This window comes from Leucopleurus acutus (assembly GCF_964270905.1).
Source record: "Leucopleurus acutus genome assembly, chromosome: 21".
NCBI classification, from domain to species: Eukaryota; Metazoa; Chordata; class Mammalia; order Artiodactyla; family Delphinidae; genus Leucopleurus; species Leucopleurus acutus.
Window position 1 is genome coordinate 25,459,602 of NC_139163.1, and position 26,342 is coordinate 25,485,943.

General features: G+C 38.3%; 1 pseudogene across 1 annotated transcript in view; it reads left to right on the forward strand.

The window, feature by feature from the left end:
- Nucleotides 1–11,033: 11,033 nt before the first annotated feature.
- Nucleotides 11,034–26,342, forward strand: part of LOC309977584 (calpain small subunit 1-like) — a 99,535-nt pseudogene continuing 84,226 nt past the window's right edge. Inside the window, exon 1 of the transcript in view lies at nucleotides 11,034–11,119. The product of the transcript in view is annotated as a calpain small subunit 1-like (transcript). The remainder of the gene's footprint in view (nucleotides 11,120–26,342) is intronic.

A 26,342-nucleotide genomic window follows, 5' to 3' on the forward strand; every position in this document is an offset into this window, starting at 1 on the left:
TCAAATTAACTTCTATATGGACACCCAAGTTATGAAAGATAAAAAGTAATTTTATTTTTATTAATGTATTTTGTAAGTTTGACTCTATAAAGGTTATTATGTAGCCATTTCTTTTTTAAGCCTTTTTTTTTTTTTTTTTTGCGGTACTTGGGCCTCCCACCGTTGCGGCCTCTCCTGTTGCGGAGCACAGGCTCCGGACACGCAGGCCCAGTGGCCATGGTTCACAGGCCCAGCCGCTCCGCGGCATGTGGGATCTTCCTGGACCGGGGCTCGAACCCGTGTCCCCCGCATTGGCAGGTGGACTCTCAACCACTGCGCCACCAGGGAAGCCCTATGTAGCCATTTCTTTATGGACAACAGGTTGCCTTGATGAACCAGACAATCTGAAGTAGATCACGGACTGTAAATGCAGTCACGTCACAGAGAATTGAAATCATCGTGGATCAAATAGGAAAGCGAGTTGTCAATGGATCTGTTTTATCCATTGTGCTCTGTATTTTTTATATTAATCCAGAAGTCTGCAAAAGGGAATGTAGGTATCTTTTGTCTCAGTAGTCAACAAAACGTGGTGCTCAACAATCTCTAGCAGAGTATAATTCTTCACATTCTCTACATGGAAACTGCTCACTTCGGAAAGCTTTTCCTTATGGCTTAATGTCAGTAGCTAGAGGGCTTGGTGTCCCTTCCATAGTGACCACTGGAGACATCGTGGCAGGGGTTTTCCTTCCCACCACTTGCTCTCACAATGAATGACGGCTAGCTCCCAGCTCACTTAAGGATGATTAAACCATAGAAGATTAAACCATAGATGTGCTCAGCACATTTAATAAACAGGTGAACATGCCGTTTGACTCTCTAAGATGGGAACAGGGCATGGCAGACTCTAAAGTTTAATTTATCATAGAATCTTTTCTTTAAGGAGAGCACCTGTTCCATAAAGTACACTTTGAGGGACCTTAGGAATATTCTGGTTAAAGTTAAGAACGATAGAAGCATGTCAGGTATATCTATTTTAAACATTATTTCTGAAGTGCCGATACAATACAACAAAAAAAGGAGCTTAATGATTCAAATGTCGAAAAGGAGGAGGTGAGATTTCATTTGGATATTATGTGATTTCCTCCTACAAAATGCAAAAGAAAAGGAATGTGACAGAACACTACCATAACATAGACCCTCTCCTACAAAATGCTACAAAGTAAAATTGAACATTGAAAACAGCTCCTTTTCTGACCCTCAGATTAGCCACATTTTTTAAAGTAAAAATGCAAAAATAAATTAATAAAATCTCGATTTCATAAGGACTGTGGCTAAAATAATTTCATGAAGTGATTTTTCTGGTTTTCATATACCCGTTTGGTGGACTTGATTGTATCATGGATTTAAATCTGCCAAGTTCAATGTTTCACCCTTTAATTTATTAAAAATCTCTCTTTTCTGGCTAAGAATAGGCACTTTTTAGACATTTTCAGTTTCATCACCATCACTAGCAATGGTTTATTTCTCCCAGAAGAGCAATTTTACACAAATATACTAAGGTTTTATCACTTAAGAACAGCTACTACATTTGAGAGAGGAGAAAAGCAGGGCAAGGTGAACCAGATAGGAAATCCAGCTCACTTTCCTTTCTGCTACTGTGACCGGCCCCATATTTCAGGCCTAGCGAGTACAATTCAAATTCGTGCCACCACAAAACTGCAGATTGCTCTGTGACATGAACCTCTGAAGGTGGTTATGAAGAATACAAAGTGTGATATTAAATCCCTGAATGCCAAGGGTCTATCAAACTATAAATAGCTACAGTAATATTTATCATCCACCATGAAGGTTAGGTTCATTGTTTTTATAGATCCTTACAGCATCTCACTCTGGGTCACCTAGGATGAACTCCTTTAGCTAAAAATAGCCCACAGCATGTGTCTTACTGCCACCTATTAAAAAGTGTGTGTAATAATCTGAAACTTGTGAGAGACTGCATACTCTAATAATGTAAGATAAGTGCATTCAGCAATGAATAATGGATGGACATCTTCAAAATAATATTGTGTGGCAGATTATAGATCATCTAACGTTAAATAATTCATCTGCCTGGTGCCCTTACATCATCAGGGTTATGAGTCCCATTTAACACATAAGGAAACACAGACACTAAGAGGTTAACTGGCCTTTACAGAGCCTCTTGGGAAATTGCTTGTAGACAGAGAACAAAGGATCAAAACTCCTTAGTGTTAAGCCATTTTCTCTGCTCCTTGGATTTTGTTTTTCTATGATTAAAAAAATTTCTTATTTTCTAAGAAGACTCTTGACCTTCTGTGAAATACCAAAATGTATCTGTAAGCTTAAGCATATAGCATAAGGAACATACATCCAAGGAATAAATGTAGAAAATCATTAGAGCCAGTCTAAGCAACTTGAAGTTATGTGTAATTTTTACATATGAAAAGAGAATCCACCTTAGCCTTGGGAATCCTAACTGAGACCCAAAATACGAAAGTGGTTCTCAAGTTCCAGGGTGTTTAAAACCCATCTGCCCAGGAATCTTCGTTTTTTAACAGTTATCACCACATAATCCTAAGGCAATTATTCCAAAGGCCATATTTTATGAGACTTTGCAGGATAGCATAGTGCTTATGAGTTCATGCTTTGGTTTCAGGTAGACCTGAGTTAAAAATCTCATTTTAAATTGGGTTCCCGTAGAAGCAGACCATGAATTGGTTTAGTGCTAGTTTACTTGGGAGGCCATTCCAAAGTGAAAGGAATGAAGGCAACAGAAAGTAAGAATTAGCCAAGCACTGAGAGCAGTTTGTTCTCAGGCCCACCGATGACCTCCGGATGGCAACCATGCCTCAAAGCTGCCCCACACAAAAGCAAGAAAGCTGGGGCTTCCATGGTGGCGCAGTGGTTGAGAATCTGCCTGCTAATGCAGGGGACATGGGTTCGAGTCCTGGTCTGGGAGGATCCCACATGCCACGGAGCAACTAGGCCCGTGAGCCACAACTACTGAGCCTGCACGTCTGGAGCCTGTGCTCCACAACACGAGAGGCCGCGATAGTGAGGCCCGCGCACCGCGATGAAGAGTGGCCCCCGCTTGCCGCAACTAGAGAAAGCCCTCGCGTAGAAAGGAAGATCCAACACAGCAAAAATAAATTAATTAATAAACTCCTACCCCCAACATCTAAAAAAAAAAAAAAGATTGAAAAAAAAGAAAAAAAAAAGAAAGAAAGCTGAGGTATATATCAACTAATTCCAGACTGTCACTTGCTGAAGCTGTTCACAGAGCTTCAACTCGCTGGTCCTGTCAGCCTGTCCTACTTAGGAGTACCATGTTCTGATGGCCAGAAATAGCTCTCAGTCAGAGTGACTTGGGAATAAGAAGCGGAGCTTGATGTACGAACCTACAGGTGTGTATGGGAACAGTGAGCACTGAAACAGGATGAATCGGGCAGCAAAGGCATCAGCTCCAGTTCACCCTTTGTACTTCTCGGATCCACTCATGTCCATGTTGAATTCACTTTGTCCTGTTAGGAATGCTTCCAAGTTGTGGCCAGCCAAAATTTATTTGGGAAAAAAGACACAACAAAACGTAGTGGGACCAGCTATAGTCGCTACTGCCTTAGCTGGTCCACAGATCATTATTAATTTTTTATCATTTTCCTCTGTCATGCTTTCTAGATTCCTCTCAGCTCTAGACTGCCAGCGATACGACCCAGAATCTCATTTCTGAGATTTCGAATCCCCCCATTTTAGACTGTTGTCAGGCTCAGTTACTGAAACTACATGGTTATCACTAGGCATTGATTACCAACAGGCATCCCCAGTGAATCCCTGGAGTTTCAGACAAATTTTCCTATTTAATGATAGCAGCACCAATATCTCCTCGTGGTAATCAAATACTTCAGTTATTATAGTAATTCCTTTCTTCACCTTATGGTCTACTAGCATGAGTAGATTCAAATGACTAGAGATGGTAAGAGTAACTTTAGGTTTAGTGAAACCCTCACTCTGTCCCATGGTGTAAACCTTCCATTCCAGGAATAGGACATATAATCCAACAGAACCTGGTGTAGAGACAGAAAGCATATCTTTTCCAAGTGGGTCACTAAAAGTATTGTAAGAATAGTCACTCCTACCTCAATCCTTTTGTTCCCAATCCCATGGTTTCCATCTATAATGAATATAGACCATATAATGGCTTTTCATAAGTGGTCTTTATTACATTAAGGTCATTTCCTTATTCCTAGTTTGCTTTTTTTTTTTTTTTTTTTTTGCGGTACGCGGGCCTCTCACTGTTGTGGCCTCTCCCGTTGCGGAGCACAGGCTCCGGACGCACAGGCTCAGCGGCCATGGCTCACGGGCCCAGCCGCTCCGCGGCATGTGGGATCTTCCCGGACCGGGGCACGAACCCGTGTCCCCTGCATCGGCAGGTGGACTCTCAACCACTGCGCCACCAGGGAAGCCCTAGTTTGCTATTTTTATCATGAAAGAGTGCTGAATTTTGTCATAGTTTTAATGCATCGAATGAAAAGATCGTGTGATTTTTCCCCCTTCATTCTGTTAACGTGGTGTACTACAATGCTTGGTTTTTCCATATTGAACCATCCTTGCATCCCAGGATTAAATCCTACTTGGTCATGATGTATATCCTTTTAGCATGCTGTTGAATTCTGTTTGCTAGTATTTTGTTGTGGATTTCTGTATCAATATTCAGTAAGTATATTGGTCTGCAGGGTTTTTTTTTTTTCTTGTAGAGTTTTTTCTTGTAGTGTCTAATTTTGGTATTAGAAAAGTGCTGGCCTCATAAAATGAGTTTGGAAGTGTTTTCTCCTCTTCAATTTTTTGGAAGAGTTTGAGAAAGATTGGTGTTAATTTTTGTTTAACTTTTTGGTAGAATTTGCCAGTGAAGCCATCTGGTTCTCAGCTTTTCTTTGTTGCGAAGTTTTTGAACACTGATTTGATCTTACTATTTATAGCTCTGTTTGTATTTCTTATTTCTGCATGATTCAGTCTTGGTTGTTCAAGAGTGTGTTAATTTCCACATATACGTGAATTTCCCAGTTTTGCCTTTGCTACTGATTTCTAGTTACATTTCATTTTGGTCAGAAAAGATATTTTGAACGATTTCGATTTTCTTGAATTTGTTAAGACTTTCTTGTATCCTAATATGGGATCTATCCTAGACAACGTTCTATGTGCACTTGAGAAGAATATGTAATGTGCTGCTGGTGAATGTGGTTTTCTGTTTATATCTGTTACATCCAATTGGTCTATAATGTTATTAAAATCCTGTTTCCTTACTGATCTTTTGTCTGGTCATTCTGTCTGTTATTGAAAGTGGGGTATTGAAATCCCTCACTATTATTGTTGCTGTCTATTTCTTTCTTCACTTCTGTCAATGTTTGCTTCATATATTTGCATACTCTGCTGTTAGGTGTAAATAAATTTGTAATTGTTATGTATTCCTGTTGAATTGACCCTTTTATCATTTTATAATGTCCTTCTTTGGCTCTTATGACAGTTTTGGACTTCAAGTCTATTTTTTCTGATATAAATATGGCCACCTCTGCTCCTTTTGGGTTATCATTTACATGCAATATCTTTCCCCTCCTTTCACTTTCAGCCTATGTGTGTCCTTAGATCTAATGTGGGTCTTTTATAGATAGTATATAGTTGCCTCTAGTTTTTAAAAATCTATTCAGCCATTCTATATCTTTTAAAAATAATTTTTATTGGGGAATAGTTGATTTACAATGTTGTGTTAGTTTCAGGTGTACAGCAAAATGAATCTGCTATACATATATATATATATATCCACTCTCTTTTATGTCCTTTTCCATATAGGCCATTACAGAATATGGAGTAGAGTTCCCTGTGCTATATAGTAGGTCCTTATTAGTTATCTATTATATACAGTGTGTATGTGTCAGTCCCAATCTTCCAATTTATCCCTCCCCTCTACTCACACCCCAGTAACCATAAGTTTATTTTCTACATCTGTAACTCTATTTGTTTTGTAAATAAGTTCATTTGTAGCCTTTTTTTAAAGATTCCACGTATAAGTGATATCATATGATATTTGTCTTTCTCTGTCTGACTTACCTCACTTAGTATGACAGTCCCTAGGTCCATCCATGTTGCTGCAAATGGCATGATTTCGTCCTTTTTTATGGCAGAGTAATATTCCATTGTATATATGTACCACATCTTCTTTATCCATTCCTCTGTTTGATGGACATTTAGATTGCTTCCACGTCCTGGTTATTGTAAATAGTGCGGCAATGAACATTGGGGTGCATGTATCTTTTCAAATTATGGTTTTCTCCAGATACATGCCCAGGAGTGGGATTGTTGGATCATATGGTAGCTCTATTTTAGTTTTTTGAGGAATCTCCATACTGTTCTCCATAGCAGCCACTCTATATCTTTTGATTGAGGAGTTAATCCATTTACATTTAAAGTAATTCCTGATAGGGAAGACTTACTATTCTATTACCATTTGTTAATTGTTTTCTGTATGTCTTAGTTATTTTTCCCTCTTTCCTCTCTTGCAGCCTTTGTGTTTTGTTGATTTTTTTTTCCAGTTACATGCTTTGATTCCTTTCTCATTTTCTTTGGTGTATCTTCTACAGGTATTTTCTTTGTGGTTATCATGGGCATTGTATAACACTTCTTATATTTATAATAATCTATTTTAAAATAACAACATAATTTAAATCATATACAAAAACTTTGTTTTATGTTAAAACCATAAAACCATACTTAATGTTATTGATGTCACAAATTACATCTTTTATATTTTGTATCTATTAACATAATTTATAGTTATTTTATGGTTTTATCTTTTAAAGTTTGTTCCAGAATTAAAAGTGATGTATGTATCACTATTATAGCATTACAGGATACTGTATTTATCTATATATTTATGTTTACCAGAGAGCTTTTGTTTTATAGGCTTTTATGTTCTTAGCATCCATTCATTTCAACCCGAAAGACTCCCTTTAGCATCTGGCAAGGCAGGTCTACTGATGATGAACTCCCTCAGCTTTTTTTTGTCTGGGAAGTTCTTTATTTCTCCTTTATTTTTGAAGGACGATTTTGTTGTACATAGAATTCTTGCTTGGTAGTTTTTTTCTTTCAGTGCTTTGAATATATCATCCCCTTCCTTTCTTGCCTGTAAAGTTTCTGCTAAGATATCCATTGATAATGTTATAGGAGCTCTCTTGTATGTGATGAATCACTTTTCTCTTACTGCTTTCTAGATTCTCTCTTTGACTTTTGACAGGTTGATTATAACACGTCTTGTATAGCCATTGTGTGTAGCATTTTGCTAGCACATAAAAAATGTTCAACAACTCTTTGTTGAATGAATGACATGAATGAATGAGTGAATACATAAATGAGTTAACAGATAGATGGAGTTAATTACAAATAGGAAAACATCTAAGTAAGAGCTCTAAAACATACATGACAAAAGTTCTTCCTTTCATCATGTTTGCTAGGATATTGTTAATACACATAGTTGAAATATGTAATACTAATTTGCATGTGTTAGCTGATATATGATTGCAATATCTACCTTTTATTTCAAACACAGAATTCTCCTCATACTCTTCATCCTTTCACTTGAAAATTGTCATAGGGTTTTCTGCACATAGTAAAAACTATTAGATAAGCTATAAAAGCATGCAGGCTCCATCCCACTGATGGTCTGTGTTTCATGTAAATGTATTCCTCATACCTGTCCTGGTGGTGTCTGTAACTCTGCAGTGTGAGATTGGTGGGCAATCAAGCTTTCATTTCATGTTGAGTTTGACTACATTCCAGGCATCCACTGAGTACACATCAAAAGTCCCTTGAAACAACCCACTCTGAAAATACCCTGAACTGTGGTTTTAGTATTTCTTAAAAGCCAAGTAGAATTTGCTTTCTAATTAGCAAAAGTTTCCACAGAAATTCGAAGATGGAAAATATTCAGAGTTAAATGTGGTTTCTATGCCAAGGAATGGCTTGAATCGGAGTTTCTCTGGGAAGAAAAGAGACTGAGAAATTCAAACACATTTGCAACTTTGGTCTCTAGTTTCTTAATATGTGAGAGGTTTGTGGGAAGACCTTACTCTTCCCAGCTCCATGGATAATTACTGAGTTCTGCTTAAAAGAGCATTAATTCAATTTGTTGTTGAAGTGAATTTATTCTAAAAATTTAACTTATTCAATTGTAGATCCCTAAATCGTGATGTAGTCTAATTTCATTTTTATAGTTTTTCCTTTAGATGTTTTTAGAGATGAGGAAAACAAATATCCAGACATGTTTGCAAATTGTCTACAATGTAAATTTCAAAACCAAAAAGGAGTTAGAAATCTGTTTCAGGCAAATGGAGTCCTAAAGATTATCTGACCTGTTAAAAGAATAAATGCAGGTTTTGATGGCCTAAAATTTTCTTTCAAAAATTTTAAGAGAAGCTACATAACCATTTTGGCCCCTCCATGAACCATTGATCTTCTACATAATTTTTATCTTTCTTTAGCTCTTATTGTACTCCACGTGCCATAATTATTTGTTTCCTACCTTTCTACTCATATACTCCAGGGTACAGGACAGTGATAGTCACATTCATTATTTATTCAAAAATTGGTGCGGGTGGGCTTCCCTGGTGGCGCAGCGGTTGAGAGTCCACCTGCCGATGCAGGGGACACGGGTTCGTGCCCCGGTCCGGGAAGATCCCACATGCCGCTGAGCGGCTGGGCCCGTGAGCCATGGCCGCTGAGCCTGCACGTCCGGAGCCTGTGCTCCGCAACGGGAGAGGCCACAGCAGTGAGAGGCCCGCGTACCGCAAAAAAAAAATTGGTGGGGGTACTTTTCTTTGTTCAAAACAAACTTTCAGACCTTCAAGGTTATTTTTTAATCATATGATCTCTACCCTCCAGAAATTTATAATGTAGGTTACAGCCTAATTGGAAAAGCATAATGGTTAAATGATAAATTAAAATAATCCAGAGAAATCAAAAGCTGAATATGGGTAGATGTCGAGCAGCGGCGTTGAAAAATGAAACAGGCATATGCTCTTTATGAATTTAAAGGAAACACCAATTCTGAGGACCAAATGAGTGAAGAGAAACATCAGAGAGGAGGCAAGAGGAGGGGAGATTGCTAGCTGGACCTTGGATTATGGGTAGACTTGGTTAGAAAGGGAAGAGAGAATATTTCCTGGAGGTGGAACAGACAGATGAGGCAACGCCATGGAAGGGGATGCACTGGGAGGGTAGCCGACCTGCATGGAATATGTCAGACTAGAGAAGACAGGGGAAAACACATTTTCCTTACTTCTGAATGACCTGCTTTGGTCTCCTGTAAATATTTAACTTTATACCTTCCATTTCATGTTTCTGTTTTTTTAAGTCTTGGAAAGCACTGTTCATGGTCATCAAGGCAAGAGGACAAAATTACCCTAAGGAAGTGTCATTCCTGCCACCATGCTAACCAGCAGGATTGGATAAACTGACTCCTTGAGATTTTACAAACTGACTTGCAAGCACCATGATCTGAACTGGTGCGCTTAGCAACTAAAGTCTTTTCTAAATGATCAAATTTAATGAAAATATGGAGTGAACTTCCCTTTTTCCTCCCTACAGGGAGAGATTTTAAATAATTGTGTCCAAGATTAATTTACTGAAGGTTTTAGAAAATATTCTGGGATCTCAATTTTAAGGCTTGGTAGACACATTTTCTGAGGGTTTTGTGTACCTGTGGTACTTACAGATCCAACTCGCCTAGTCTGATTTCAAAAGATAAGTTTCTAAAGCACACATAAAGATTTCCACCATCAAGGTTGGGAAGCAGAAGCTTTGGTAATATGCAATACAGTGTTACGATTCCATCTACGTGAAAAGGTGTAAGTTAAAGGTGAGTTAGCGTTCTCCTCAACTCTACAGCATCACTTGGAAATACAGCAACACAAATAAGCAGGAAGTATATGAATCACGTGGCTGTGACATCATCGTCTGGCCTAACTGATTCAGTACCCATTGATGAGCATCACCCCTAAGCCAGGCACAGCGCTGGGAGCTAAAGACACAAAAGTGACCGAGGCAGCTGCGGTCTCTGTCCTCACTTGCTGGATAACGTGAGAGATTCACAAGTGAAACTTTACTAAACAGTGCCTCCTGTTTAGGGACAGACAAAAATCATTTTTGGCTTATCCCCCAAACTCTGGGAAATGGCCAAATCAGGAGTAAGTCTCTAATGCTCAACAGCAAAGCAGGTTCTCATTTTAAAGCACCGACGATGCCCCACAGGTGGAAGATAACAAAAGCATTTTGTTGGTAATTTCACTGACTAGTTTTTATGGTTCTGGTTGACATTTGTAAAATTTCAATTATATATCAGAGAGTTTTGCTTAGTTTTTTTTTAACGAACTCAAGATGTCAACCCTTCCTTGAGAGATTTGTAACAAATCAGCAGAGGCACTAAGAAGAGGAAGAAGGGCAAAAGCTGAGTAGAAGGAGGACACGAGTGATAGCTTGGTTTGCCTCTGATGTCACTGCACAGTTTCCAGATTTTGATCAGTCGCAATTGCCAGGGAGAAAGACAGGAGGGAAAACTAGATGAGAACAGGCCAGGAAAAGGAGTCCTGAGCTGACACAGATGAAGAAAGTAAACATCTAGAGCTTCAAAAATAAGAATGAAGCAGTTTCTGAGGAAAAGCCCCTGGCAAGAAACCATCCCAAAGTGGGAGGATTAGAAGGTTTAAAATGATGAGTGATTTCAGGGTGACGATAAAAGATCACTAGATAGAATATAACTTATGAACCTAACTTCATAAGGCTTCTACAATGGCAACAAAGATTTCTTTTCTTTTGGAAAAGGTAAATACTGACAATTTCTTTTAGTGCAAAGCCTTACTATCACTATTCACCCAGTTCTCCTGGGCTGAGAGGACCCTGTCTTAGAGGCAGATGACGGCTAAAGCATCTGGTTATCAGACACCTTTTTGCCTCATCTCTGCTGTTACATTAACCTCAAGACTACGGATGCAAAGATGGCAAATGGGGACAGTTACCCAGAGCAGGACTGTGAGACTCATGAAGGCGCCCTGCTCTCTGCTTTGGAGCCAGTTGAGCCAAGGTAGGCCATGGAACCTAGCAGCTCTTTGGGGGTTCATCCTCTCCACTCACAGTGGGTTTATACCCTTCCTCCACTCTTTTCCTTTTCTGGGGGAGGGGGACACTCGGGGATGGCATTATATACTTAATCATTACCGTTTACTTCTATTCCTTTTTGCTGTTCATATCACAACCAGAACTAACTGCATAATTTGCAGGGTCCAGTGCAAAATGAAAAATGTGAGTCCTCTTGTTCAAAAAGCAGGAAAAATTTGCTGTTAAAGGCACTACATTGTTTTCTCTTTCTTCTGTGTTCCCTCTCTTGGTGTGTCATAGAGCTTTTAATCTGCTTTTCGTGTTCTAAGTAAAACATAATTAATACTTTAAGCTACGAACATGGATGTTACCATTCATCTTTACATTGCACAAATACCAGTTCTGAATGCAATCATAAGAGCATTAACTCGTACGGGAAATCACCAAATTTACACAATTTGTATTTTGCAGCTTGTACACACATATGTACTTTGTTGTTACCAGAACAGTGAAAATGCTTCAAAGAATTAACTCAAAATTTCACTTCTTTTATTATTATTATTATTTTGTAGCCACACCATGCAGCTTTCAGGATCTTTGTTCCCCGACCAGAGGCTGAACCCGGGACCTTGGCAGTGAAAGCGCAGAGTCCTAACCACTGGACCGCCAGCGAAGTCCCTAAATTTCACTTCTTGATTCACACACTCTCTACATTTGGTTTACTAAGAGTAAGAGAAGGTGAAGGAACTCTACCGTTCCTTCTACGTCATCATTTTCAAAGTCGTTGGCTAACGCAAAGTAGTAACACAAATAAGAAGGGATATAAGAGGGTTATATATGGGGCCCTGTGAGACTGCAGAGAGTGCCTGCCCGCGATGTTGTTCCTGACCACAACCATACACAGTGTAGTTGTCAAGGGTGGTTACAGAACCAAGTTTAACGGGAGGTCATACAAAACCTTCCCTAAAACCTAACCCATCATGTTCCTAAAAACCATGGCGTTGCTAAAGAACATCTTTTAGTAAATTAGAAAATTCTTTAGATATTTTTATGTGACTTTTTTAAAGTAATTGCTCTGATTTCAATTCAAATGGCATGAAAGTAGTATATTAGTTCATTTTGTTTGTTTATAGATATTTTGTTTCCAGGAGTTTTACCAAACTTTTGGGCTGTAGCCAGATAAAAGCTATACTTGGGCTGACTCCCAGTTCTGAAGATTGTGGACCCAAGCCCAAATTTCAAGGTCAAGGACTAGAGACTGTTTGGCTGCTTGGAACATTAGAATTGAAAAGAGGGCCCCAGTGACCTCAACATTGAAGAGAGAAATTTTTAAGTCCATTGATTTGTAGCACCTCATTTCCTACCATTTTGAGCTTTCACAAGAGGAATCCATTAGATTTTTGGGATGGAAAAAATAAGATCCATTGCATGTAGAAGTTGATCTTTTTAAATCTCTGATTAACTATGAAGGCAATAAAGCCAGCAAGTCAAGGGTAAAGGGAAGATTAAATGATCTAGATCTACTAAGGAAATCTGGCCATAGAACTAAAGAGTAGATCATCATGAACTTGTATGTTTTGTAAATGACTATAGAGTTAATGCCAGTGCCATGACTCTGAGAATCATACTGTCTTGTATTTCATGAGTGTTTGTCACAGCAGTAATACCTCTTGAGTTATTGAGTCATCTTCTCTCATTTGGCCTAAGACTCTAGAAAAATGACCATACTATTCCCAGTGTCTCTGAAAGACAAGAGAAAAATAGCACTCATCTATATGAAGGGTGAGACTAAAAATTCAAACGGATAAGAATGATTACACACAAGGCACAGATGTGGGCAACGATAAAGCCAAAAGTAAATCCTGAGTTTCCTGCCCACCAAACCTATGCTCTCCATTCAAATACATTTTGGTCTGTACTTAGGTGGTTTTCTCTGTGGTCTTAAGTGGATTTTTACAAGGTCTGCAGAGTTTCTACATGCTGTTACATATGTTTTAGTAATGCTGATGTTAAGTTTTGCATGTGCTTTATTTTATTCCCCTAGTAGTCTTAAAAGTAGGACAAGAATTATTTAAAGGGGAAAAGAGATTATTATTTCAGTTTAAGAGTCCCAGTAGAACAGGGAAAACTTGGAAAGTGCAAAGAGTTCTAGATTCCTATTAAGTGTGACTCAAAAGCCACCCTCGGTTTTACACTATCTCTATCTACGATTTTACTTCTTCTTAGCATTTTTTTCAGACTTGCACAGCAGCTAATCCTCAGAAAGGAAAAGCCACACATGAAATTTAAACTCCAACACTTTGGCTACAATTCTTATAGGAAAACACCTTCCCCCTCTCCATGACTCTACTAAACTGACTACATGGAACAAAGTTCTCCCATGAATATTCACCTTTGGATAGAATCCAAGCATTAACTAAGAAATATATAGAAAATCAGGTGTGATCAGAAATAGATTATCTAGAATATGCTTTTGTGGTCCTTAGAAGCAACACTTCATGGAAGGAAACATATTATGGGGGGAGGAGGAATCCTAATAACATCACATCTAAATTTAGTTACCTAATTCTAGTAAATATCAAGGTATGCACAACGTGTACATCTATTCTATGAACAGGACTAGATTTTACGTTTCATTTTATGCAAAAAGGGGTCAGATATTCCAAGGGCTCCTCAAATTTTTCGCCCAAATAGAAATAAAAAATCAGAACTGTATGTATTTTATTTTCTTCCCAAATAAGAATAAAAAACAAGACTCTTATTTTCTCCCTGAATAAGAAATAAAGTCAACATTTTCTCCCTAAATTCTAACTAAGAAGAGAAAGACAAAAACTTACAGACAAAAGGTGTACAGAACCCCTTTTGTGGTCTAAGTCATGAAACCCTAAAATGTTCAAGTCTGAAAAAGTCAAGATCAGTGGATTTCACATATTTATTATTTTTTTTACTTAGAGCCCTAGCATATCTCCAAGGCCATATTGTAGAACAAAGGAAAGACTGTGGTATACAGCTGCCAGCTCACTTACTCCCATTTCAACTGCATAAGTTTTCCTTTTTATCAGTGTTATCTGGGAATCTAAAAAATTATGATAGAAGAAAGAATTTTGCCCCTAAGAAAACTGAAAACCGTTGATACAATAAATTCCCTCATTTTTTTAGGTAAATAAATTGAGACCAAGAGAGGCAAAAGTGACTTTTCATTATCATTTTGCTAGTCAACATAGTACTACAGATAAGTCTAGAAGCCTCAATGACCCACCAGCGATAGTATTTATACACATAAACTCGTGATGTCTGAAAAGCTATTGTCCAATTTCATGCACTACTTCTTCCTTCCTAATGTTCCATTTGCTTATTTCTCCTTCTGGTTGCTAAAGCAGACTGTTAGTCTACCCAGTGTCAGGTATTCCCTCTTCTTTAATAACAGAACCCTAATTTTATTCCAGAACATAATATGCCCAGTTCAAACACTACATTTCACAGCCTCCTCTGCATTTAGAGGTGACTATGCTACTGAGTTCCGGCCAGGGAGATGAAAGCAGAATTATCGTGTGGACCAGCTGAGAAGTCTCTTTAAAGAGAGTCAGCTCAGCTTCGAGCTGGGTCTTTTTACCCTTCCTCCTCTCTTCCTTTGGGAGGTCTGGGGTACAGACTCGATAGCTGAAGCCTGTAGTGGCAGGACAGGCACAGAAGGTGCTTTAATTTCAGATGATTTCTTGAGGCCTCTCACCAGCACTCTCTTATTTAGGAAAGTAAACCTTTGCGTGTTGAAGCCACTTTTGATTTCCACACATACCATATGCCTTTTCTCTGCTTGTGTTTTCCAGAAAACAACTGGTCTTTTTCTTTGCACTCATTATAAATACAAATGACTTCTCTATTTCATTCCTTCAGAGTCTCAGGCCTTGCAAGATAACCGAGTAATATTTTCAACGACTGACAATTAACATTTGCCCTTCCATATAGTATTTATCAAGGACACTCAGCATTTTGATGTAGAACCAGTCTCTTTAGTAGGGTTCAGAATTTTGAACAGAATGTAACTAACTGGACAGACATTTTTACGCTGGTGGGGGGCATGTTTCTTTTCCCCTTGGACTTCACCTTGCAGATAGCCTTCTGCTGAAAGGTTCTCTGTTTGAAAGCACAGGCTCCGGGAAAACCCAATTGCTTCCCTTTGAAATTGTTAGAAACTTTGAAATTCTACCAAGTGTTCAAGGCGTTTAGTGAAAATGATTTCCTTTCGTGTTTTTAGCACCTACCTAAATTTAGAGAATAACCTGTGCTTTCAAAACTTGAAATATACATACAGAAACTCTTAAAGTCATTGGATCTATCAATAAATATACTGTGTACAAAAGATACCTCTGATTTCAGAATCCTTGAGACACGGAGTGTTAGAGCTGACCATCCTTTGGGGAGTGGGGAGCACCTCTTCATCTCTCTTGTGTGTTAGTGGGCAGAACAGAAGTAGGACCTCAGCGCTATGCTGACTTCACTCTTCTTTCCCTCTCAGCACAGAGCACCTGCTTTCAAGGGTAAGAAAGACATATTGGGTATGTGTCAATAGAAAATAAAGGAAAACGAAAAACTAGGGTAAAGTCTACATCCCACACTGGCTTTTGACCTTTACGAACCTTCTAATTGCGATGACCTTTATTGCTTCACGTCATTCTGGGGGCATTCCATAAAAGAAGGAAGAGAAGGAATGTTCTCAGCTACCAGCAGTTAGTCCTTCCTGAGTCTAATTTCTCAGTGCGTCTATCATCTTATGAAAGAAACAGCTGACCCTTATAAAGGGAAGAATGACTTCCAGTTGCTATTTTGAAGGTCACTTTTTCTGGTCATTGGTTGGTGTCTACGTAGCCTAGACATGGTAGGTTTTTCCACAGCAGTGCTTGCAGAACACAAGAGGAGGAGCCTTTCTGTTCATTTCTCCCATCAGCTCTACCACCTTGAGGCATCTGGTTTTTCTCTTCATCCTCTCTCTCTCATCCTTTCTCGGATAAATAAACAGCCTGTGAGTACATAGGCAAAAAAAAAAAAAAAAAAGGTAAAGGTAGATACAGATATTAAAGTATCTGCATCATTTATAATAATGTACAATACATATATACAACCATACATAATTTTGTGTAAATGCAGAGGTAGATATAGATATTATAATATTTAATATTTGTTTTCCCTTTTTTACTCTAAGCCCCTTCAGGACAGAGAACTGATGAAATTTTTCTTTGTATCTGTTATACAGCACAGTGTCTGGCACCTACTTAGAGCAAGTTTCCATCATGAACACTGAGATTTTTTTTAATCCCTTAGTAGGTTTTGACACTCACTTTATCAGTTTTGTACTAGAGCTGAGTTCTTGCTGATTTATGCTGCGTGTTAAATTTATGTCAGGAAACCAAGAAACACGATCCATTCATCCAAAAGCCAACGATATCTACCGTGTCCCAGGTATGAGAGATTAAGACTTCACCCTTCAATATTCTTACAGGCTGGTAAAATCTGGGCAGCATTTTCCTCACGCATACAATTCTGGAGGTTCTAAGGACAGACTCCACAGTCACTAAGCTGTCTCATGAAGAGCAAGAGAACCCCCTGGAACAGAGGACTCACGTTGAAGCCAGAGCGAGCAATAAGATGGAATCAACAAAGGGGCTTCATTGATGAAAGCCCGTAACTATCTCCATGAGAACTTTGAACCTGTTCTGCTCAGCAACAGGGAAGCATGGACGATTTTTAAACATGGAAGTGACAGAATGCAAGTGGTACTTCAGGAAAGTGAAACTAGCAATGGGGTACAGGATCAATACGCAACAGAAAGTCACTGTGGGCAGAGACCAGTTTGTTGATGATTTCTGGTGTCAGGACCTGTGGTGAATTTGGAGTTGAAAGAAATGCAAATTCATTTCTTCAGACAATAGTTATTAAGCACCTTATTGAGGTCAGACTTGACATTAAGAATTGAGAATACATCTATGTTTCTGCCTTCCAGAGCATACATAGCAGTGGAAAGTACGGCAGGGTGTGAGTGTGAGACAGAAAGAGCAAGAGAGAGAGACAGAGACAGAGAGACATACATAGAGAGAGGGCAATATTTAGTGTAAGAAATGGAGAAGGAAATTGGGAAAGCAAATTTAGTATAAAAGATACAAACCTTACCAATAAGTTGCTCAATCTCACTAGAAATCAGAGAAATGTGTATTAAAACCATAATGAGAGACCATTAGATTGGCCAACATGTTAATGGGTTGACAATAGCAGATATTAGCAAGGATGTGAAAAATAGAAACTCTAATACATTGCCATCTGAGTATGTATTAGTGTAACCACTTTCAAGAACAATTTGACAACTTCTTACAAATTTAAAAGTATACATTCTTTAACCAAAATGAAAACCATGTACCTATCAACAGGAGAATGCAAAAACAAATAAAATTCTAAGCAGAAATGTAAATGAATGGACTGGAACTATATTTATCAAGGTGGATGAATCTTTCAAACATAATGTTGAATGGAAAAAGCAAGTTACAGAAAAAGATATGCAGAATATGCTTTATATAAAGTTTATAAACATTCGAGTTGATACTGTGCATTAATTTTACAAAGAAATGCTTGAGAATAAGAACATGTGGTTTAGGATAGAGACTTCTTTGAGGGGCGTGGGGAGATAATATTGGGGGTAGTATAGACAGGCTTCAAATTTATGGATCATTTTTTATTTCTTATGCTGCATAATGGATTGTGAGAGTTCACTGTGTTACTTTTATATCTTTCTGTGTACCTTACATACTTTTAAATAAATTTTAACAACTTTACCCATAATATGACATGCACATCACAGACCCCCTGCGACAGTCTAATACTGAGGAACTGGCTCAGAAAATTCCGGCCCTGCATGACAAATCTCCTTATTATTCAAGAAACATGGCTTGTTACTGGATATTCTGAAATTTCCAGGGAATTACTAGAACTTCCAAGAACTGCCACTCGGAGAACAGAATGAGGCTTTCTGATGTAAGGATATATTTGGGAAGTGTCTAAGAAATGGTCTACTTCTTGACCACATCTATAATCAGGAGTACCTAGGCAAGATACTGACTCTGATGATGCATGCTGGTGTCCTGTCTATAAACTGGCAAAGATATCATTAAACCTATTTAGGAACTTAACATAGGTGCAAGTATTTTACTTCCTGACAAAATAATGATGACGGATGGATCCGAGGCTTCCCTAGAGTGCCTCAGAGTCTCTAGAGATGGGGCTTTCACCATCAAAGAATGCTCTTCGCTGCCCCACTCCAAGATCAATACAAAGTCCAGCCTTGGATTTCACATTAGGTGGCCCCTTTCAGGCTCCCAGGCTCCCCTTCATGTACAAAATGGCTGTGTGGTCTTCTGGATGGTATCTCCCTCCAAGGACAGAGTCGGGTTTCCTATTAATTTATAAAATAGTCAAACTGTATTCTCAGCTGAAATTCCCAGCCCTGGGTGAGTCACACTGAAGATCCTGTTGAAGCCAGTCTGAGCTGCCTTCTCACGTTCACGGCCACAGAAAAATTAAGGGCTTAACATTTGGAATCTGACCCGCACTTTAGATGCATCCAGTGGACCTATGGGTCCCTGATCAGCTGAGGGTTTACTGCAGTGCTCTCTTGTTTTAATTAGAAACTACTGAAATCCACCCAAGAAGTACAACTGAAAACGAGTCTGGAGTTAAAATAAAATCAGAATTTTTGTGTTTTTCAGTGCGGGAGGCAAGTCAGGGACATTAGAGCCACTCAGTAAGCACTGAATAAATCATGTTCCCTCCTCTGGTGCAGAGGGACCCAGCACTTCCTCTCCTCGGCCCAGCTGATGGACCTCTATAAAAATCTTCACAGGCACTTAGGTCCCCGCAGGAACTGTGCTAGGATGAAATCATGGAGGGGCTGAGGACAGCAACCCCTCGCCCCATTCCCATGGCAACTGTCAATCTCACAGGAAGAGAAGAGATGTCTAGGGTTTGAGATTTCTCTTAGAATGCCTCCTGGGATGGAAATGCCTTATTAAATTTCAGAGATTCAAGTACTGAGACTCAGGGAGAAGGTCTGCTCTTCGATTGTAGGGAAGTGTGCCATTTTCCCCTTATTGGGCAACAAACCTTGGCCAACTGGTGGAATTTATTGGTTGGCATATTTTGCTCAAAATAATACAGAATTCTTCACATGAGTAGTGTTTCTCAGTAATGAAGTGGCCTATCGCGGAAATTCAAGCATTCTCTGACATTGTTGTAATTTAAGCAGAGGACAGATGTCTAATAAGCAACAGAGATACAGGCAAACAAAACAAAACAAACAAAAGCTCCAAACCGACTGAAGTGAGTGAGGTCCCTGACAACCCTGAGATTATACCTAGATTCCCCATAAATCTTGAGTTGAATCTACTAGGATTCACGACTGATGTTAGTATCCATTCAGGCAGACCAATCCTAGAAGAAACAAACTGAATACATGGGAAGTTCGGAGAACTCAAGAAGTGACACAGGGTATATAGAAAAGCAGGGGATATGGAACAGGGGTTGTGTGGAATCTGATTTTGTCTTTGTTAGTAGGTGTCTGAGCCACTTTGAACTAGTTATTTGAACACTCAAGCCTCGGTTGCTTCATGTTGTGTAAAATGAGGAGACTGGACCAGATGTTTTCAAGTACCTCTCCTTACTCTTGGAATCTAGGACTCACATCCTTAACAAGATTGACAGGAGAGAGCTACAGAGCCATGTCATGAAGAGAAGTTCAGCATTTCTAGTTTCTGAAGATTAGCCTCAACTAAAGAAGGTTTGGGGTAGAGGTAAATGATAACTGAAGTGACGAATTTTTCCACTATCTTCTTGTATTCTCCCTTTCTTTGCGTTCAACTCAGGATTTTCCGGAGAGGGATGAGGTATAGACACATAAGTGAATAACTATCAGTTAGTAAAAGTCTTCCCATCTATATTTTAGCCCATATAACATAGAATAGATCAGAATATTCTGAGGAGCATAAATTGCCCATGTCCTCATGTCTTCATAATCCATCATCCAACATGATGGTAAACAATAGCTGACAGCAGTTAAGTAGGGTCAGGAGACCTGGTGTTGTATGTAGGTGATCAAACCTTTCTTCTGAGGCTAAGTACCTTTCATATTTTCTTCAAAGACCAAACGACTGTTTCCGAGTCCATAGTTCTAGCAGGGGCACACTCATCGAGTTTAATCACCCCTCTAGAAAGAAGCTGTATTAAAAGAATAAAATGTTTCTGCCAATGTTACAATGTCACAAAATCCCAGAAGTCGTCAAAGTTCAGGAAGGGTCACATTCTGGTCACACAGGATAAATATGAAATTGGCTTCATTTCGTATCATTAAAACCTATGATAAGAAACTCAAAGATGACATGTATGAAGCATATTTGACAAATGAAAGTTTTATATTTCCAGTACCTTCAATATTTTTTGTCATTATTGAACTTAACACCATATGTGATATCTGAAATGAGAAATTGAGCCAATTCGGTACTGTCATTTTTATTTTATAATTAGGAATGGCGTATAATATATGGGCATTTGTGCCTTTTTTTTTTTTAAAGAGCCTGTAATTTTGAGCCAAACATAACCCCTAATTAGTACAGATTTGAGTTAACTCAGCAGCTTGTGAGTTAAGGAGGAAAAACTCAATGTCAAATGCCATTTCTTTTTTTTTTTTTTTTTTTTTTCAAATGCCATTTCTTAATTTAACAAACGTGAAATGTTTCTCCCCTCCGGTGGTGATCTCTGGGATTTCCTGGTACTTACATTTCACCTCAAAGAATTCCCACACCCCACACAAAAATCAGCATTACCTTTAATATTTCCAATATTATAAACCTTCTCTCGGGGAAATCTAGTTAGCTTTAGAAATCTAAATGTCTTCCAATATATTCATCTTTGAAGTAATGGGGAAAGACTTGTAAATCACTAAGCAACAAACACTATTTTTCATTTGCAATAAGTTTATGAGAGCAAATATTGTAGGCAAACTCTTTAAAATAACTCTTAAAAAAATAAGTTTGCTACCATACATTTTTTAAGTTTAGAAAAGACAATACCGTTCAAAATCCTTTTATTCTCCTTTATGTAGCTACATAGCCTCACTGTATATATTCATCTTAAAGATGCCTTTTGTTCTTTTTCTTTCCTTCCTTCTTAAACGCTTATCCTGGGTAGCAGCGGAGATGCTTTTATTTCCACCTACTCCTCCCACTGAGACACTTACTCTCCTCGTCATAAGGAAATAAGAGAAATTTCATTCACTGGAGATTGATCTCCAGCAAGGAGGGAGATTAAACTGTGGGTTATCATTCAATAATGGAAGATTCCTTTTATAGGTCATCAGAATACAAAATAAAACAATGCTGAGTGAGCCAATCTAAGCTCCACAAACTTAGAAAGTTTTTGTTTTGTTTTTTTGTTTGTTTTTTTTTTTTAACATCTTTATTGGAGTATAATTGCTTTACAATGGTATGTTAGTTTCAGCTTCACAACAAAATGAATCAGTCATATATATACATATATTCCCATATCTCCCCCCGCCTGCGTCTCCCTCCCTCCCACCCTCCCCATCCCACCCCTCCAGGCGGTCACAAAGCACCGAGCTGATCTCCCTGTGCTATGCGGCTGCTTCCCACTAGCTATCTACCTTACGTTTGGTAGTGTATATATGTCCATGCCTCTTTATCGCTTTGTCACCGTTTACCCTTCCCCCTCCCCATAGCCTCAAGTCCATTCTCTAGTAAGTCTGTGTCTTTATTCCTGTTTCACCCCTAGGTTTTTCATGACATTTTTTTTTTTTAATTCCATATATATGTGTTAGCATACGGTATTTGTCTCTCTCTTTCTGACTTACTTCACTCTGTATGACAGACTCTAGGTCTATCCACCTCATTACAAATAGCTCAATTTCGTCTCTTTTTATGGCTGAGTAATATTCCATTGTATATATGTGCCACATCTTCTTTATCCATTCATCCGATGATGGACACTTAGGTTGTTTCCATCTCCGGGCTATTGTAAATAGAGCTGCAATGAACATTTTGGTACATGACTCTTTTTGAATTATGGTTTTCTCAGGGTATATGCCCAGTAGTGGGATTGCTGGGTCATATGGTAGTTCTATTTGTAGCTTTTTAAGGAACCTCCATACTGTTCTCCACAGTGGCTGTATCAATTTACATTCCCACCAACAGTGTAAGAGGGTTCCCTTTTCTCCACACCCTCTCCAGCATTTATTGTTTCTAGATTTTTTGATGATGGCCATTCTGACTGGTGTGAGATGATATCTCATTGTAGTTTTGATTTGCATTTCTCTCATGATTAGTGATGTTGAGCATTCTTTCATGTGTTTGTTGGCACTCTGTATATCTTCTTTGGAGAAATGTCTATTTAGGTCTTCTGCCCATTTTTGGATTGGGTTGTTTGTTTTTTTGTTATTAAGCTGCATGAGCTGCTTATAAATTTTGGAGATCAATCCTTTGTCAGTTGCTTCATTTGCAAATATTTTCTCCCATTCTGAGGGTTGTCTTTTGGTCTTCTTTATGGTTTCCTTTGCTGCGCAAAAGCTTTTAAGTTTCATTAGGTCCCATTTGTTTACTCTTGTTTTTATTTCCATTTCTCTAGGAGGTGGGTCAAAAAGGACCTTGCTGTGATTTATGTCATAGAGTGTTCTGCCTATGTTTTCCTCTAAGAGTTTGATAGTTTCTGGCCTTACATTTAGGTCTTTAATCCATTTTGAGCTTATTTTTGTGTACGGTGTTAAGGAGTGATCTAATTTCATACTTTTACAGGTAGCTGTCCAGTTTTCCCAGCACCACTTATTGAATAGGCTGTCCTTTCTCCACTGTACATTTCTGCCTCCTTTGTCAAAGATAAGGTGACCATATGTGCGTGGGTTTATCTCTGGGCTTTCTATCCTGTTCCATTGATCTTTCTGTTTTTGTGCCAGTACCATACCGTCTTGATAACTGTAGCTTTGTAGTATAGTCTGAAGTCTGGGAGCCTGATTCCTCCAGTTCCTTCTTTCGTTCTCAAGATTGCTTTGGCTATTCGGGGTCTTTTGTGTTTCCATACAAATTGTGAAATTTTTTGTTCTAGTTCTGTGAAAAATGCCAGTGGTAGTTTGATAGGGATTGCATTGAATCTATAGATTGCTTTGGGTAGTAGAGTCATTTTCACAATGTTGATTCTTCCAATCCAAGAACATGGTATATCTCTCCATCTATTTGTATCATCTTTAATTTCTTTCATCAGTGTCTTATAATTTTCTGCATACAGGTCTTTTGTCTCCTTAGGTAGGTTTATTCCTAGATATTTTATTCTTTTTGTTGCAATGGTAAATGGGAGTGTTTTCTTGATTTCACTTTCAGATTTTTCATCATTAGTATATAGGAATGCCAGAGATTTCTGTGCATTAATTTTGTATCCTGCCACTTTACCAAATTCATTGATTAGTTCTAGTAGTTTTCTGGTAGCATCTTTAGGGTTCTCTATGTATAGGATCATGTCATCTGCAAACAGTGACAGCTTTACTTCTTCTTTTCCGATTTGGATTCCTTTTATTTCCTTTTCTTCTCTGATTGCTGTGGCTAAAACTTCCAAAACTATGTTGAATAAGAGTGGTGAGAGTGGGCAACCTTGTCTTGTTCCTGATCTTAGTGGAAATGCTTTCAGTTTTTCACCATTGAGGATGATGTTTGCTGTGGGCTTGTCATATATGGCCTTTATTATGTTGAGGAAAGTTCCCTCTATGCCTACTTTCTGCAGGGTTTTTATCATAAATGGGTGTTGAATTTTGTCAAAAGCTTTCTCTGCATCTATTGAGATGATCATATGGTTTTTCTCCTTCAGTTTGTTAATATGGTTTATCACATTGATAGATTTGCGTATATTGAAGAATCCTTGCATTCCTGGAATAAACCCCACTTGATCATGGTGTATGATCTTTTTAATGTGCTGTTGGATTCTGTTTGCTAGTATTTGGTTGAGGATTTTTGCATCTATGTTCATCAGTGATATTGGCCTGTAGTTTTCTTTCTTTGTGACATCCTTGTCTGGTTTTGGTATCAAGGTGATGGTGGCCTCGTAGAAGGAGTTTGGGAGTGTTCCTCCCTCTGCTATATTTTGGAAGAGTTTGAGAAGGATAGGTGTTAGCTCTTCTCTAAATGTTTGATAGAATTCGCCTGTGAAGCCATCTGGTCCTGGGCTTTTCTTTGTTGGAAGGTTTTTAATCACAGTTTCAATTTCAGTGCTTGTGATTGGTCTGTTCATATTTTCTATTTCTTCCTGATTCAGTCTTGGCAGGTTGTGCCTTTCTAAGAATTTGTCCATTTCTTCCAGATTGTCCATTTTATTGGCATAGAGTTGCTTGTAGTAATCTCTCATGATCTCTTTTATTTCTGCAGTGTCAGTTGTTACCTCTCCTTTTTCATTTCTAATTCTATTGATTTGGGTCTTCTCCCTTTTTTTCTTGATGAGTCTGGCTAGTGGTTTATCTATTTTGTTTATCTTCTCAAAGAACCAGCTTTTAGTTTTATTGATCTTTGCTATTGTTTCCTTCATTTCTTTTTCATTTATTTCTGATCTGATTTTTATGATTTCTTTCCTTCTGCTAGCTTTGGGGTTTTTTTGTTCTTCTTTCTCTAATTGCTTGAGGTGCAAGGTTAGGTTGTTTATTCGAGATGCTTCCTGCTTCTTAAGGTGGGCTTGTATTGCTATAAACTTCCCCCTTAGAACTGCTTTTGCTGCATCCCACAGGTTTTGGGTCGTTGTGTCTCCATTGTCATTTGTTTCTAGGTATTTTTTGATTTCCTCTTTGATTTCTTCAGTGATATCTTCATTATTAAGTAGTGTATTGTTTAGCCTCCATGTGTTTGTATTTTTTACAGATCTTTTCCTGTAATTGATATCTAGTCTCATGGCGTTGTGGTCAGAAAAGATACTTGATACAATTTCAATTTTCTTAAATTTACCAAGGCTTGATTTGTGACCCAAGATATGATCTATCCTGGAGAATGTTCCATGAGCACTTGAGAAAAATGTGTATTCTGTTGTTTTTGGATGGAATGTCCTATAAATATCAATTAACTCCATCTCGTTTAATGTATCATTTAAAGCTTGTGTTTCCTTATTTATTTTCATTTTGGATGATCTGTCCATGGGTGAAAGTGGGGTGTTAAAGTCCCCTACTATGAATGTGTTACTGTCGATTTCCCCTTTTATGGTTGTCAGTATTTGCCTTATGTATTGAGGTGCACCTATGTTGGGTGCATAAATATTTACAATTGTTATATCTTCCTCTTGGATTGATCCCTTGATCATTATGTAGTGTCCTTCTTTGTCTCTTCTAATAGTCTTTGTTTTAAAGTCTATTTTGTCTGATATGAGAATTGCTACTCCAGCTTTCTTTTGGTTTCCACTTGCATGAAATACCTTTTTCCATCCCCTTACTTTCAGTCTGTATGTGTCTCTAGGTCTGAAGTGGGTCTCTTGTAGACAGCAAATATATGGGTCTTGTTTTTGTATCCATTCAGCCAATCTGTGTCTTTTGGTGGGAGCATTTAGTCCATTTACATTTAAGGTAATTATCGATATGTGTGTTCCTATTCCCATTTTCTTCATTGTTTTGGGTTTGTTATTGTAGGTCCTTTCCTTCTTTTGTGTTTCTTGCCTAGAGAACTTCCTTTAGCAGTTGTTGTAGAGCTGGTTTGGTGGTGCTGAACTCTCTCAGCTTTTGCTTGTCTGTAAAGGTTTTAATTTCTCCATCAAATCTGAATGAGATCCTTGCTGGGTAGAGTAATCTTGGTTGCAGGTTTTTCTCCTTCAACACTTTCAATATGTCCTGCCACTCCCTTCTGGCTTGCAGAGTTTCTGCTGAAAGATCAGCTGTTAACCTTATGGGGATTCCCTTGTGTGTTATTTGTTGTTTTTCCCTTGCTGCTTTTAATATGTTTTCTTTGTATTTAATTTTTGACAGTTTGATTAATATGTGTCTTGGCGTATTTCTCCTTGGATTTATCCTGTATGGGACTCTCTGTGCTTCCTGGACTTGATTAACTATTTCCTTTCCCATATTAGGGAAGTTTTCAACTATAATCTCTTCAAATATTTTCTCAGTCCCTTTCTTTTTCTCTTCTTCTTCTGGAACCCCTATAATTCGA